Consider the following 15,559-nt stretch of genomic DNA (forward strand, 5'->3'; position numbering starts at 1 on the left):
GCTCATGCAGCGATTTTTATCATCGCGAGCATTGCAGGACATATGGATTTATAACTGCTTACTTTCAATTAATATTTAATACAGCACGTGCTGTTCTCAATTGTTTTCATATGTCAAGACGTCGTGTTCGTGTTGTCAAACATGATTATGTAAGAGAGTTATGTTCGATAAGAATTTCTTTCTTTGAAGATTGAACTACACCCTTATGTGATAAGAAATTCCGAAGATATAAGCAGGCTTAAGATTAAAGAGTCACCACACAGTACGTGTAGCGGTAAATAACAAGCCAAAACCTCTTCTGTGATAAATACCATCTTAACCCAAGCTGAAGTGATAGCTAGCGGCAAGAAATTCTCCGGTAATTCGTTGCAAATGCGCTGTGTTCAGAGAGCCACAATTTACAGCGAGCACCTGCAACCCGTCGCCCCCACGGCATAATAGACTCGTCCAAACTAAGGTAGGTTCGCTGTTCCCGTCCGCGATCATTTGTGTATTGAGTCGATCCACAAGTTGTACCGTTCGTGCCTCCGTTATATAAACGTGGAGGTGGTAATCTTCAAAATACGCAATTAACGTCGCGTGGGATTCCGAAAAGTTTGGATTATATCTGAAAGACATTCGGAATAGACTTGCGTTGTCTCATCTGTCAAGGAGTTTGAATTGTCGCCTCGACTTTCACAGGTAAGTGTCACCAGCTTGCCGTATAGGTAGACTCGACCTTCTGTTGAGTGAAATCTACCTGTGTCGATTTCACGATATATACAAGTGCTGATGAAGGACAAAATGTGACTTTTTGATAAATTGTTTTAATTTTATGTTTAATAATGTCGATGTTACCTGCGTCAATTTCTAGTGAAGTTTTGGAGTACTTTGTGAACCTGTTCAAATATTGTTTGACGGTGTGACATAAATAACTTGACACACATTCCACATAATTCTTGCTATCATCACACACGAGACAGGATGGTCCCCTCGTCAGCTATTCATAACATGTTTTCGTAAAACACCGCCTTTAACAAATAGTCAACCCGGCGCATAACAACATGATTGTTTAAACCGGAATATTTTAATAATTCATGAAATCCTCAATCGTTGACAGGAAATGTGCACTTTTTAGTAAAAGTGGTTTAATTGATAATCGTATATATAAACAAAATCCAAGTAAACTTGATATATTTCATCTAATTCTTTTGTGTATATTAAGATTCAAATTTCAAATCTTTTGTATTTTCATTTAACAAAGATTTTTAATGAATATTCATGTATGACTTTTGACTTTTGAACTTTAAACTATTACTTCATGGCAGAATAAAAAGCCCATGCTACTGACAGCATGTCAATATGACAAGCAGCCCATGTAGTTGCCCAACTCACAAGTAATGTTCATGTTTATTCATTGCATGCATGGCTGCATATTTCACAATGTAGCCAAAGAACCTGGTTGGGCATGTTGGAACAGTCTATCCAGTGTACTGGCTTCTTTTTGAATGCAATTTGAAGACTGAATTGATAAATACTATCATCACAGATTAGATAATAGCTAGTTTCGTAAATTTCGAAATAACTTAGGTTTGGAGAGACAACTTTTTATAATGGATTCTGTGGGCAAATCAGCCAAGATGCATGGGGCAAGATTTAAAAATACATGTACTAAATTATTAGAGTTAGATATGTTGGAGAAAATATTGATATAAGAATTCCATTAAATTCAAGATATCACTAACAAAATATCTGTTCACCATAAAGCCACTGGATTTGATGTCCTGATGAAAAAAAACAACTCAGAATTTTAAGTTAAAACAAAACCCCTGACAATAGGAGTTTTTAAGAAGCACATCTTCCTTGGAAGAGTGTTTTGTTTGTATTCTTATAAAATATATTATTTATGATATCAATGTGATATGATCTCCACATTATGATTGCAAAATGACAGTAGTTTTTAAATACATGAGTTCTGGTGATCAGTAGTTTAAATGGTGTGAAAAGATATATTTCTATTTACCAGGCCCTGGTTAGAGGTTCTGTTTGAAGAAGACTACATATATTGCTAATTTATCAATTACTTCAATAGGTGGAATGTTAACAAAGAAATAAAATTGCAGATCACTTTGTAAAAAAAAATTGAAAATAGTTGGTTTAATTGAAAAATAGGTTTTGTGGTGTAATTTCTTGTTTAAGAATTTAATCCAAGAATTGCTCTCCTGCTGGTTTTGAAAATTGCATTTTTAAGTCAGGTGACTGTCATCTACAACGGTTTCTGAAAGAAAGTGGAACCAGAAAAATATTGTCTTTATCAAAATGTTCTTAACGAATGGCAGTACTTATTAACATGTCTGACAAATTTTGTAAGCCATTAATGTATTTACATAAATTGCATTACATATGTTTGATAGAAATTTGAGTACTGACAGTATTTCACATGTTTTAAACACTTCTACTGGGGAGTACTGACAGTTTCTAAATACACTAAAACACTTAATACTATATCAATAAGGATCTTTAATCATAAGGATATATCTTTCTTACACAAACAGTGGTTACAAACCCTCTTACACATGTACTCTTGGAGCTTCAAGATATTTTGTCTGCTACCCTTTCAGTATTGAATTTGGGCAAGATTTAAAAGATTTGATGTTATTTTACTAAGGCTCAAGTCCACACCAATTTTATTTAAAGTCTATACCAAACCAGAGATAATTTCCAACTTTATATTCCTGTGAGGTGATCAAGCATGTTAATTGCAAAATTGCATTGAAATTAGCAAATCAGTGTTACTGACAGGCCGATGTCTAAATTCAACAAACCAATAAAAACAGAACAATATGGGCCTTAACGAGAGAGGCCAGTTCACAAACCCTGCCAGGAGGAATGCCTCAGGCCATGTGTCCACGACACTTGTTAATAGCGCAACTGACAATGATTGCGAGTAATTACGACCTTGCCAATTTCCTGTCATTATCAATAGAAGGATGCAAATCTCTGCCAGACACATCAAACAACAGTACCTGTCACTTACACCTGTCCAGTTACCTGTAATTAACATTGGGATTGTTCACACCTGAAGACAGACTGGCCACTGGTCAAGCTTCTGTTCACCTGTACAGAGTAATTAAATCATGTATATTACATAACAGGGCTGTAAGTGTACATAGCCTGGATGGGTGATTGCAAGGAATGGGGGGGGGGGGGGCTGTTTATTTCAACACCTGCTGCCGTGGGATGCTGGTGTGGGCGGTGTGATGTAATAGTTGTTCAAGTAGACTGTATCCTTGCTGTTGTTTAGACAGCAGGAGAGTGTGAAAAGGTGTAGTGGGTTTATTTGAAGTAAATATTTATGTATTCTACTTCAGGGCTTCTTGATAAGGACCAAGTGATTCTTGAGTCGCAAGAAGCATGCCCAGTGTATCAAATTTAGCCATTAAGGAAGAAGATATTATTGTATACTTATATGATGTCTTTGAAAGGCATTTAGAAGTGATACACATACATACACATATATATACTCCCTGCCTCATATCATTCATTCACCTGATGAAGGAGTAAGCATATACTCCGAAACGTTGTGTTCCTCATGAGAAAGAAGTTGACACATATTTTCTTCCTTATACATATATCATTTCAAATTTTCTTTTTAAAATACCCAGTCATACATTCTGTACCACACAGGGATTCGATTAACTCTTTGACTTTTCAGAATGATTTTTTAAAAGACTAATTAGATAACAAAAAACTATTTTTTTAAAACCAATCTCTCGTTTTAATTAAATGATTTGAAATATGTAGGATATACAGAAATGTCTTGTCATATCAATGTTTTTTTGTAAGGTAATAAGATACCTGATGCAATTCCCATCTTTTAAATTGGATTTGGAAGGAACTCCCTTTTTATTCCATATTGTGAAATCCCACGGGTGTGTTTGAATTTGGTTTTGAAGCCAATTTGTTATGAGTTCCATCACAAGTTCATTTCTTCAGCTCTTTGTCCCTTCGTCAAATTTAGAATCATCTTTCATATTTGCAGAAGCCCGATCTACCATTGTAATAAATTGTTTTCTATGCAAATGGTTAAACAGGGGTTTCGAATGGCTGTTTGGTTGCTCTCAACACTTCTACTGGAGGGTAGGAGGGAGACAATAAATGGCAACAAATTGTAGTTTGGGGGACCATTCAGGTCTCTACCTATGTAAACGGAGACGGAGTCACGACCTTAGCCGCCCTTGGAAAATGTCATCGCTGACAGGGAATTCTGGGGGATGGAGCGTGCACTAATTCTTTTGGCCATTCAAACCTTTAGCCCTCTAAACAGCAAGGGTGAAAAAATATTGAGCCATTGTTTACCCTGGTGATCAGAAACGTGAAAGAATGCCTCAGGCCTTGAAAATTGTTGTTGAAAATCTGAGAGCTTTGTTGTTCAATTGTGCTTTTAAAGTGGTGCGTTTGGCTTTGTGCACTTATAGTTGCATACGTAGATAGAGCAGATTAAGTAGGCTGGGGAGGTACTTACTGGATGGATTATGTAAATACTGATTGGTTTGTAGTGAAAGATCAAGGTTAATGCTTTGTTTGAGTGTGAGAGGGTTTTTAACATTGGGAGAGCTCTCACGGGGGATGTGTTGAGTTGTGGTGTTAACAGGTTGTAGATTATGTGCAATCTGTGTAGAATCTGAATGTCTGTATGTGCTTGCATGCAATACTTTCATATTCAGGGATACTGTGTAACCTGTTTTATCTGGACTGAACATTTACAATTGTTTGGATTAACAGGTGTCATGGATCTATTCAGGAATGTTTATTCAAAGCACAGATGAACCTATGAAATAAACTGTATTTCTTAGCCACATGTTGGAAAAATACATATTCTCGAAATATTTTTATTTCAAAATTACATATGTTGACAAAGAGAAATTAACATTACTATCATGCAAATTAGTAAATATAGAAAGAAAATTATTTGAATTAATAAATAATTAAATTTAAGTAATGTCTCATTTTTTAGTATTCTACTTATTAAAATGATATAGGGTATGCAATTTGAAATGATAAAAAGGTTTTATAGATTTTGAAATGTAAATATTAAACAATATTTAAATCAAAGTAAAAATTGAAAGGTAAATGGTGTGTAAAATGACAATTTGACAGAACATCTAATTTTGTTGAATTATTTTAACAGCAGGACTTCTGACAGGCTCTTGTTCATGATGATTTATTTTAAACTGCACTAAATTGACGAATAATTTTGTGATGCATTGACCTCGGGGACCAAAATGGAGTATATTTAATTGGTTAAGTGCCAGTTGGTATGTTTGATCTATAATACACACTGTGTCCTTCCGACATGGACTCAGCTCTATATCCGGCCTCTGTATCACATCACAAAGGCATCTGTTACACATATCATCCACATCAATGATTGACAGCCTATGAAATTGATTTGCATCAATTTCGCTTTTCCTCATGAGTTGCTTAAGATGTGATGACATTTAAGGAGAGGTGAGTTACTGTTATTCTCTTTGTAAAGAGAGATTTCACTGGAGTTTTTTCTGTAAAGCATTCAAGACATTTGAACACATGCTTCATAAAGAACAATGTATCATATTCAAAGAGTTGGCAAATGACATGGCTTTTGTTTGAATGCAATATATATTGCTCTTCATATGTGAAATCAATATTTTCCAAGGTAAATTTATTTTAAAATCCTTTGTAAGAAGGCTGATGTACTTCTTATGATGATATAAAGCCTTTTTAATGTTACAGGACTTCTCTTGAACACAAGTCATTTTTGCATCATTGTTGATTGAAATGGCACCATCGTTGTTTAAAAACAATATTTCAGCTCTGGTAAAGATAGGAAATTTCACAAGGCACAATCTGGTTCTAAGTTTCATACATTTGACATTTCCAATTTTTAAAGTAGCAGTAGTTATGTCATTGTTTGGAAGGTTTAAGACCAAATGGGTTTGGAACTTCATGAGCTCTACAACTAGCTCCAACCAGGTAAATACAACACCTTCTTCCAACTCTCACAAGACAGAATAGATTAAACATTGTTTGTGTTCGAGAGAGGCAGTTGTCATGGGGATTGAGTGGTCAGTAGCTGCAGTGGACACTGATGGTGACCATTGGCCTACTGTGTGTGGTGTGAGCCTGCCTCCATCATCTAGTGGTAGAGCATCCACCCGGAGAGTGGAAGGTCCGGGGTTCAATCCCCAGCCGTGTCATACCAAAAGACGTTAAACCATTGTACTTGGTGTTACCCTGTCTATCGCTAGGAATCAAGGGGCTAAAACAAGGACTGGTCGGCTTGGAGTCAGTATACTGTGTGGGGTATTCATGTTAAACTGCGGCATGATATCTCAGTGGGCTAGCACTATAAAATCGGTCTGGACTAATTCAAGCAGACACACACACACATGCATCCACATCACACACACATGCATCCACGTCACTATATAAGTGCAATAATCTTGGACGCGAAGTTAAACCCCCTTTCACCCCACCTCAGTGGTGTGAAGGAACTCAATATGTATACACCAGAGAATAATCAGTTTGATTACCGGATTTCATTTGGAGTAAAAGGCATAATACAATCAAACACCTTTGTATCGAAGTTGAAGGGGCCTGTGTAAATACCCTGTGTCATCCAAGGTTCAACATAACTGAAAATGCTGAATAAAAAAGGAATATGCAGGGATCAAGATTTTACTTCGAGACCACTTTACGTTCAACACATCAACACAAGTTATATGAATGATCACTGAAAATCAGTGAAGACACCATGTGTTTGCAAATACCTGTTCAAAGCCACGCTATACCCCACTCACTTACGTCAGGTTGAGAGGGGGTACTAATATTTGTCTGAACATATTCGTCTGATAAACTGTGCACTGTAAGTCTGTTTTCTCCAGCCTCCTGGCTTATAACAATATCTAAAATACTTTTCAGGTTTTGAATGATAAATACTAAATGTCCATATCGTCTGTAGTGTTTTGTTACAATCAGATTAGATGTCTGAGGCTTCAGGGTATAAACACAAAGGTCTAATCAATCTCATATAAAATCAGATGACTTACGTTTTGAATTTCACATAGACCAAACAATGAATGATTTCATATTTTCCATCTTGCATGTTGCATGTTGTCGATAGCAATAACCCTATTGTCTCTCATCGAGTGTTTATTGTCTTTATCTTTGTGCAAAGTCAATCAGCCGCAGAATTAATGTTATATAATAGTGGCTCAAATATGCACTTTGCATGCATGAGAGATTTATGAAAAAGTTATGACAAGTTATTGAGTTCAGTAGTCAATATTTTATTAGCTGTACCACTTCGGACTTGTGAATGACGCTGCCCCAGCTGTGTGTTTGTGTACAACTACCTCCAAGCATGCGTTTGCAGGTCAAATTGAATTGGCTGCATCAATAGTTTTTTATTGAAAATTTCTTTGAAATCCTTGGAGCCAGTATTGGTTGTTGAATGGGTTGTCAGTGCAGAGTAATATGAACGTAGTGGAAATTTGTATTAAAACATATTTTTAACATAAAGATAAAGGTTTGGCATGTGTAGAAAAGCGTGGAAAGGCGTCGTTACTTTGCTGGGGTTAACCTCTTTGGTCATGTGGACATGGTATCCAACATCAGATCAGAAGGGCCGTCACTTGAATCCAAGTACACGACTCAGGTATCTTATGGCCACTAAACACACAAGGCATGTCATACGTGACATAGCTTCTTATGTCACTCACTCACTCACTCACTCACTCACTCACTCACCCACTCACTCAACCCACTCAATCCACTCCACTCACTCACTCACTCACTCACTCACTCTCTCACTCAACCCACTCAATCCGCTCTACTCACTCACTCACTCACTCACCCACACACCCACCCACCCACCCACTCAATCCACTCCGCTCCACTCCACTCCACTCCACTCCACTCCACTCCACTCCACTCCACTCCACTCCACTCCACTCACTCACTCACTGGATGAAGTGTGTTAGTACAATTAATGTATCATGTCATACATTCTCCCATCAGTCATCTGACTGGAACAATTGAGTTCAGTGTCCATGGCATTTGGTTTAATGGACATGTCAAAATATTTGACAACGATTATTTGTCATTTTACTCTAGCACGTGCAAATGTGTTGTCTCAACATCTAAATGCTTGTTTTTGAGTTCTAACTGTACTTGTGTCAATAAACACTGTAATATGGTATTTACATTGGATACCAGAGTGTATCAAATAAACAAACATTTAAATTTAATATTAGTTTGATTTTTGTATGATGATTTTTAATATTCAAGGATAATTCATTTAAACTTACAGAGCTAGAGGTGAAAATATTCCTAGAATAAAAGTAGAATATGAATACATATGGCAATATAAGCTGTGATATATGATACACATTGTTATACACCATAAATAATGATAATTATAATAAACATGGTTTGGTATGTTTTTAGTGAACAGGGATCTTTCTAGGTATTGTGTATGTCTATGACATGGCCCTCGAACATATATTTTATCGTTACAATATGACTGGAATATTGCTGATGTGACGTTAAATTTGAACTCAATTGCTATATTCCATTAGCAGGCATGTAGCATGATACAGCTTTTAAGCATATTATACACCAGTTAGCCTAAGGCGCTGCAATTCACATTACACTGTTCAGAGTTCTGTCCCTTAGCCATGCCAGGATCCTATGAGTAAGCCATTCTTTGTGTCTGTAATCCATATTTACTAAGTAATGCAACAAAACAGTCTCAATATCAATTCACTCACTCAAACCACATTTTTTTTTAAGAATTGGAAGAAAAACATGGCTAGACAGAATTAACTGATAATGGTATAGCTATTTCTGAGTCCACAGACATCCTTTGATTACAAACTACATTCACGCGTCTCTTCCATTAGTCAATATGCTTTCTCACCGCCTTTTCCGATACCTCTGATCAGGTCAATAAAACTGCTGATACAGAGACCTGTTTTCATCTTCCATCTGTGTCTCCTCATAATACTGAATAGACATGGCGCCCCATCATCCTTGAGGACATGGTACCAGACTCACATTAAGTCCCAGAAATAAAGTTTTGGAACTTAAAAATATATATCTACAAAATAAGAAATAAATTTCAAAGGGTGCCCAGAACAATGTTTAGTTTCAGGCAAATCTACACTTGCCAAATCTTTCTAGGCTTGAGCTGGATTCATATTTCCAGAGCTCCAGATAAGCTTTAGGTGTTGTTGGTATTTTACCCATGCATTTTAAAATCACTGGGTATCAGTTATTCTATCTGGGTATTCAAATGTCTGTTACCCACTAGTTTTTACACATGTGGGTATTTAAGTTAAATATTTAAAAACACTATTCATCTAGTCCCTGCAAACTGGTGTTGTGTGGGTTCGAGAGCTTTATAGGACTCAAAAATACCACGATACTTCCACAAGAAAGTGTGATGGCAAATGATCATGATGTAACTGTCATCGTGGAGTTGGGCAAGGTTGATGGAATGCCCGTTTATAATTTCAAAATAAGTTGCTGATTTGCCAATCAAATACCCAGGGTTACTTCACAATATTTTGATGATACGCACAAGTTTTATTTTTGTAGCATATCTGTAATGTTGGTTGCACATTTGATACGCTTGGATATTATTTTACTGCGTATTTCTGCATTTCTGATGCGTATTTTACGCAGATACGCAGCTTATCTGGATCTCTGTATTTCAATATATTCTCCATTGTCTGGGAGACAGAATATCATGGTACATGCAGCCCACTGTATAACACGCCCCGCTCCCGGGATGTCGTACTACCCCCCCAGGGGACATCGGCAGCCAGGGGAGCAGGAAATGCATGCTAGAAGGCAGGGCATACATATCTGAAATAACATCTAGCCGTTGAGCAAAACTGACACAATGCATGAAATTGTGTGTCCACCTTGGACAAATAAATCATTATTTTACATGTAAGCTGTGTTCTTGACTGTTATTGAATCAGATTGGTTGCCACGTCTAATTAACGCAGTCCACTCACTGGACATGGATTGTTTGACCATCAGCTTCTGACCATATGGACTATGTCCATTTCAGTGCTTTCCAACATGGATTAGGGTAGTGTTAGCTCTGCAGTATCAATTTACTTATTAATTCAAGGCAAATTTGCTGTAACTTGAGAACGGTAAGTAGAAGTTTACGATCGTTAATTTGCTGTTTACAAACAGAGGAGAGGCATTTTGGATGAACTAATAGCAGTCAGTGATGACTGACCTTGGAAGTTTCAGAAAACAGAAGACTGATAATGACTGGTTTAATGACTAAATGATTGCTCTGCTCTGCTGGACAGACAGGTAGGATTGTGGATAGTGTGCTCACTTGCCATACAGGAGAATTTAGTTGCCCATAAGGAGTTTGTATATATCCAGTACTGAAACTCCTGTTATTATATAACAGCAGTATTCAATTGCAGTGCAATCAATCAACCAATCGATGTATCACATCAACTCCAGTCCCAGTGGTAATACCTAATGACATGACGAAATATCAAAGTTGACACTGATACCATGAAACCATCTTGATTGATGTAATAAATCAATAAATTATTGATAATCAACATAGGAAGTAAATGAGAAGTAATATATTTCAATTTTTTTCCAAAATTGACCTGGTTTGTCATAACATGTCCATTACATTATTGCCAATTATTATCAGACTACTAACCCTTTACTCATGAAGAGCTGCCATGTCTACGGAACCACTGACCTATACAATTCCGTGATGGAACCTTGGAAATCATGCACATACATATCGACATCAAGTTGACATCTGCTTTGTGGGAAGCTGGGGTGACACTTTAAGATTCTGTTTTATGGATTTCGACTGACCGAAGCCAAAAGCAACAGGAAATACAACAAGAATAGTTAAGATTTTTGGGGGGAGCCAGTCTTCTAGATTCTTATGTCTTGAAGGGATCAGAAAAAATGGAACGACAGAATTGTAACAAATAGAGTTGACTTTTTATACAACAACTGATAAAATGCATGATTATGTATTAATGCATACAATAGTAGAACTAGTAAGCCCCTGCTCTTCAAGCAAATTACTGGTAAACATGATTTTGGCCAAATAACTAAAGTAACGAAAATATTTTGTCCAAAACAACTATACATTTGTTTTTTATTATCATACAAACTCACAAAGTATCAAAAGCAGCCGAAAGCCATCGCCAGATTCACCACTTTCTAGTTTGATGCAACCAAAAATCTTGGGGGCTGCTAACAGATTATCATGCTGTTCACTAAAACATAACTCGCTTTCCAATAAAAAGACTTGTATTGAATTTTTTATGTTACATTTGTGTGCTCTTAATGCAGGTGTGTCCTCATAGTATCCTGTGTAATTATATTTTTAATAACTTCTTGGTGGTGCATGAACAATGGCTGATGACTCTACTCCTTTATAAGACCCACTTGAGTTTGCGGTCTGCTTGTGTTTGAAGTAGACGTCAAAGTTTGCCAGCTGAAGACCAGCGAAGTACTCGCTAAAATCACCAAGGTTACTCACGTTTGTACAAGAGTCCTTACTTTCCTGCTAAAACAATGAGAAATGAGACAGATGACATTGTCAGGGTATTTCTCACGTTGCTATGTTACTTCCCCTTGTAAGAACACATTGCGAAAATTTATGACGTTCTTTGTTGACCTTGGATACGCGGAGAATGATAAATGTCGCTAATTTTGCGGTTGTTCGAGAGGAAGGGCAAACCCACACAAGAGCTTCCCCATGGTTGGGGCAATAAAGAGGAAATTAATTGCTTAATTGTTTGCGGGTGATGTTTATGAATTATTTTGGTCGTGTGTAACTTCGTGATAAGGTTTTGTTAAGTGTTGAGTTTTTCCTGATAAATTTTGTGATCTATTTCATTAAAAGTTTCATGTTTGTCATTTGGTATTGTTTTTAGATAACCTGAACATTGTCTGGTGGATACCATGTGACACAGCATATGGTGAATTAACACTTGATGTAATCTATTTCATAAACAATAAACAGACACTTGAAGCACTAAATTAGGAATAAATCACTATGGTACTAATTGACACGGAACATGTTTCCCTCACGACCTTTTCACCACAATAGCCACTGAAATATGATTTTGAATTTTCGTAATTATTTCGTTCGTTGAAGGATAAAATTTGCATGGCATGACTCCAGGCTGACCAATAAAGTGACCGCAACCGAGACAGACGACCATAAAGCCATGCACAGAAATCGCCCTAATTGTTCGTTCATTATCAGGCCCCTAAAAGCTAAGTCCCCGATCCCCCTGTTGACCCTTGCCCTCCATTCATGAGAGTGGCCTGCGTGGCTGGATGGCCAGGGGTCAGTAAGGGCTCTGAGTGACCAGTGGAGGTCTTTGTGTGGACTAGGAGGTAATCATCTCATCAGCTCCTGGATTACGTCTCAAGTGATGTCTGTTTCTCACCTGTCAATCAGAAGAGTATGGCGTAATTAGCAGTGAGATTGAGTTGGAATTTGGCACAAGTTGCTGTGTTCATTCCTGCCCCAGGTGTCTCGGGATACTGTTATTCTGATGTCTCCACGTTGTGCCCAAATCTTCAACTGGTAAGAATAATTTGTTCTGCCCTTGTTGTGGTTAAATATACTATTCAAAAGAAGTTGAACACCCGATTCTTACATATTACTTATAATAGTTAATTTGTCACACCATGACTTCTAGACTAACATTTAGTCTCTGAAATCTTATATTACACAATATCCTCCTTGACTCTAAAATAAAAAATATTTCCCTATGCTGATAGAGCTAGCTTGAGCTGGCTAGACTTGCTTTTGTATGCGTTTCTAGATTTATTTTTTTCATAAAATAAATATATGCCACTGTCATGGTGCAGGACTACATGACTTCTGTGTAGTATAGATCAAGAAGAGGGAACTTCAGAATATTGTGTTATTTTTGTGCTCTGAAATTTACAGTAAACAATGTCTATTATTAGAGATGAAACGAAATAAGATGACAATATTTGTTTGTCAAAGAAGTCTTCCATGTGCTGGCTTGAGATATCATGTTTGTTTTTATATAACTTTTTATATGAACTTAATGATAACTTTTTATATGAACTTAATTGAGAACTGCTGCACATTCTTTTTTATTAAGAGTTTATTTCTTAATCCCTCTGAATCCTATTAAAGCATTTTTTACCATTAAAAAGAAATAATTTTGTAGAACAAAAGTTCTGTATCCGACTTTATTTTTGAATTGGGCACAAAGGTGAGCCTGAATTTAACAAGTTAATCAACCTCTTTGTGCATTGCGTTCAAGCACCAGACAGATATATACCTGACTACCTGCAAGTCTGGCACATTAATGAAGGCAATGAAGGCGAGCGCTACCTGAAATTGACGAGGGTCCGGCATGAGGTATTGACACCACCTGTGCACATGCTTGTGAATAGACCAGTCTGAGAGGTAGCTATTACAGGCGACTTGATCACTTTATTGTAGGCTTGGGGCCATTAAAATTACTGACATTGGATACAGGCAGTCTGCTTCTTTGTTAAAACCCTTAAAATTATCTGTGAAAGGTTTTTAATCATTGGGGCTTTTGCCTTGACATATGAGACGGGGGCTTTTTGTTTGCAAAGTTACACTGAAAAACAAATAATAGCAGTCTCTAAGAAATGTCAGTTCAAAGGTTTACTCCTGAATGAATTATTTATGAAATAAGCAAACAATATATCTGTATACTGTTGAATTATTAATTATAGTTTCATACTTGTATTTTGTTGCTATGTTTGTTTCAATGAGCTAAACGTTCACATCACATCGACAATATTGCTGCTGTATAGCAGTTAAAAAATTGAGTGTGTGTGCTTTGAACTAGTTTTATGAAGTACTGTTGCGACTTAATTTTGTGTTCTTGTTTTCTTGTTTTTGACTGTAAACAATGCACAAGTGTGACAAACAATTCGTAACAGGAACTGAAAACTGACCCAGATGTGACAATAGAGACGGACAGGTGCTATTGACAATGATGAACCTGACCTACATCTGCTATAGGCAAACATTGTCTGGATAACACAAGTACTTAGTTTTCCTGTCTCTATCATTGGATTATTGTTTATCTTGCATATTTATTTTTAGAAAGGTTAACAAAGTTTGATATTCTCCCTCCATGCCTTTCACCCCCCCTGTCTTACTCTTGACCCCCCTCCCATTTTCTTACCCCCCACCCTTGACAACACACCTTTGTCCCGCCTACGCAGGTGTGACTAAGAACCTAAGTTGGCTACCAGCAAGACAAGCATGGCGCTGTTTGATTAGAACTTGAGTCAACATGGTGTTGAATGTGGACGTTGTGTGACTCACTGCGATAACTCTAGAACTTACTAACTTAATGTCCAGCTGGTCAGTGTTGTGGGCAGCATGGAGCCTCTTGGTCACTTATTATTGATAAACTGATGTCAATAACCTTGTTATAAATATTCATTGCTTGTAAGGAGTGTGTTGATAATGTTTGGAAACTGGATAGATTGTCATGGTAACTAATGGTTTGTTTGCTTGGGGCCTGATGTCAACAGGACATTATTAAGATAAGGTAGCGGTAGGGATACTTTCCTTCTTTTATCTGATCTATAAAAGAATATAGTTTGGGGGACGGACAGCTTCTTGTATCAGCTGTTCATCAAGCCTGATAACTTTGGCCTATAAGATGTACTGGGGACAATACCTCTGTAACAGTGTTTAGTTTGAGGTGACTTTTTTGAACAGCCTTCTTTTAATGCCATCTTTATGATGCCATTTGATATACAGAGAATAAGACTAATGATTTCTTTTTTTACATAGTTAATTATTTTTGTGTTATTATAACAACAATCATAATAATGAGTGCATATATGAAATTACTTTTTTGTCACCATTTAGAGTGAGTGAACGAGTGTTTGGTTTAAAGACACTTTTAAAAGTATTCCAGCTATATCATGGCTTCATTTAGAAGTCCATATATTCTTTTAATATCACTCTGATTTATTCAACTCTTTACAGTTGCATGTAGTGTTGTGAGAAATGCTTGAACAGCATTCTCTAACATATTTTATATCATATATATATCATTCATACTATCTATAATACTAAACCTGCTTTAAAGCTACAATAGATGTGATACAATTAGGCTGATTTTTGTACACCGCCGTAAGCCAGTCAGCCAGGATTTTCTTTTACAATTGTGTTGTGTCGTCCCCAATTTTAATAAGACTTATCCCAAACCCAACAAGAATTGTCACAGAACAGGTAACTCAAGTTACAACAAATGATTGCCAGTGGTCCAGATCGTCAGATTATCATGTAACTTCACCCCATTGGTAGTTTTTGCCCTTTCACCCCACTTTAGCATAATGCCAACATACATCTTTGATGTCTGAGTAAGGATTGTTGTTGGAAAAGGGGTTAACAGATTTGGAGGATTTGAGGGATGAGTCACATTTGGATTTTAAAAAAATAATTTAGTTCTGTGAAAGGTGTAATCTGAATCAGGAT

At 36.8% G+C, this 15,559-nt stretch overlaps 1 protein-coding gene across 3 annotated transcripts in view; it reads left to right on the forward strand.

The window, feature by feature from the left end:
* The first annotated feature begins 452 nt into the window (after positions 1-452).
* LOC124147954 (adhesion G protein-coupled receptor L3-like) overlaps positions 453-15,559 on the forward strand; it is an 82,814-nt gene continuing 67,707 nt past the window's right edge. For all 3 annotated transcript variants that reach the window (XM_048399548.1, XM_046518814.2, XM_046518815.2), the window contains exon 1: positions 453-681. The gene's annotated coding sequence lies outside the window, so the exon portion shown is untranslated. The remainder of the gene's footprint in view (positions 682-15,559) is intronic.

The sequence above is a fragment of the Haliotis rufescens genome, unplaced genomic scaffold, assembly GCF_023055435.1.
Source record: "Haliotis rufescens isolate VD_foot unplaced genomic scaffold, xgHalRufe1.0.p SCAF_2, whole genome shotgun sequence".
Taxonomy (NCBI): Eukaryota; Metazoa; Mollusca; class Gastropoda; order Lepetellida; family Haliotidae; genus Haliotis; species Haliotis rufescens.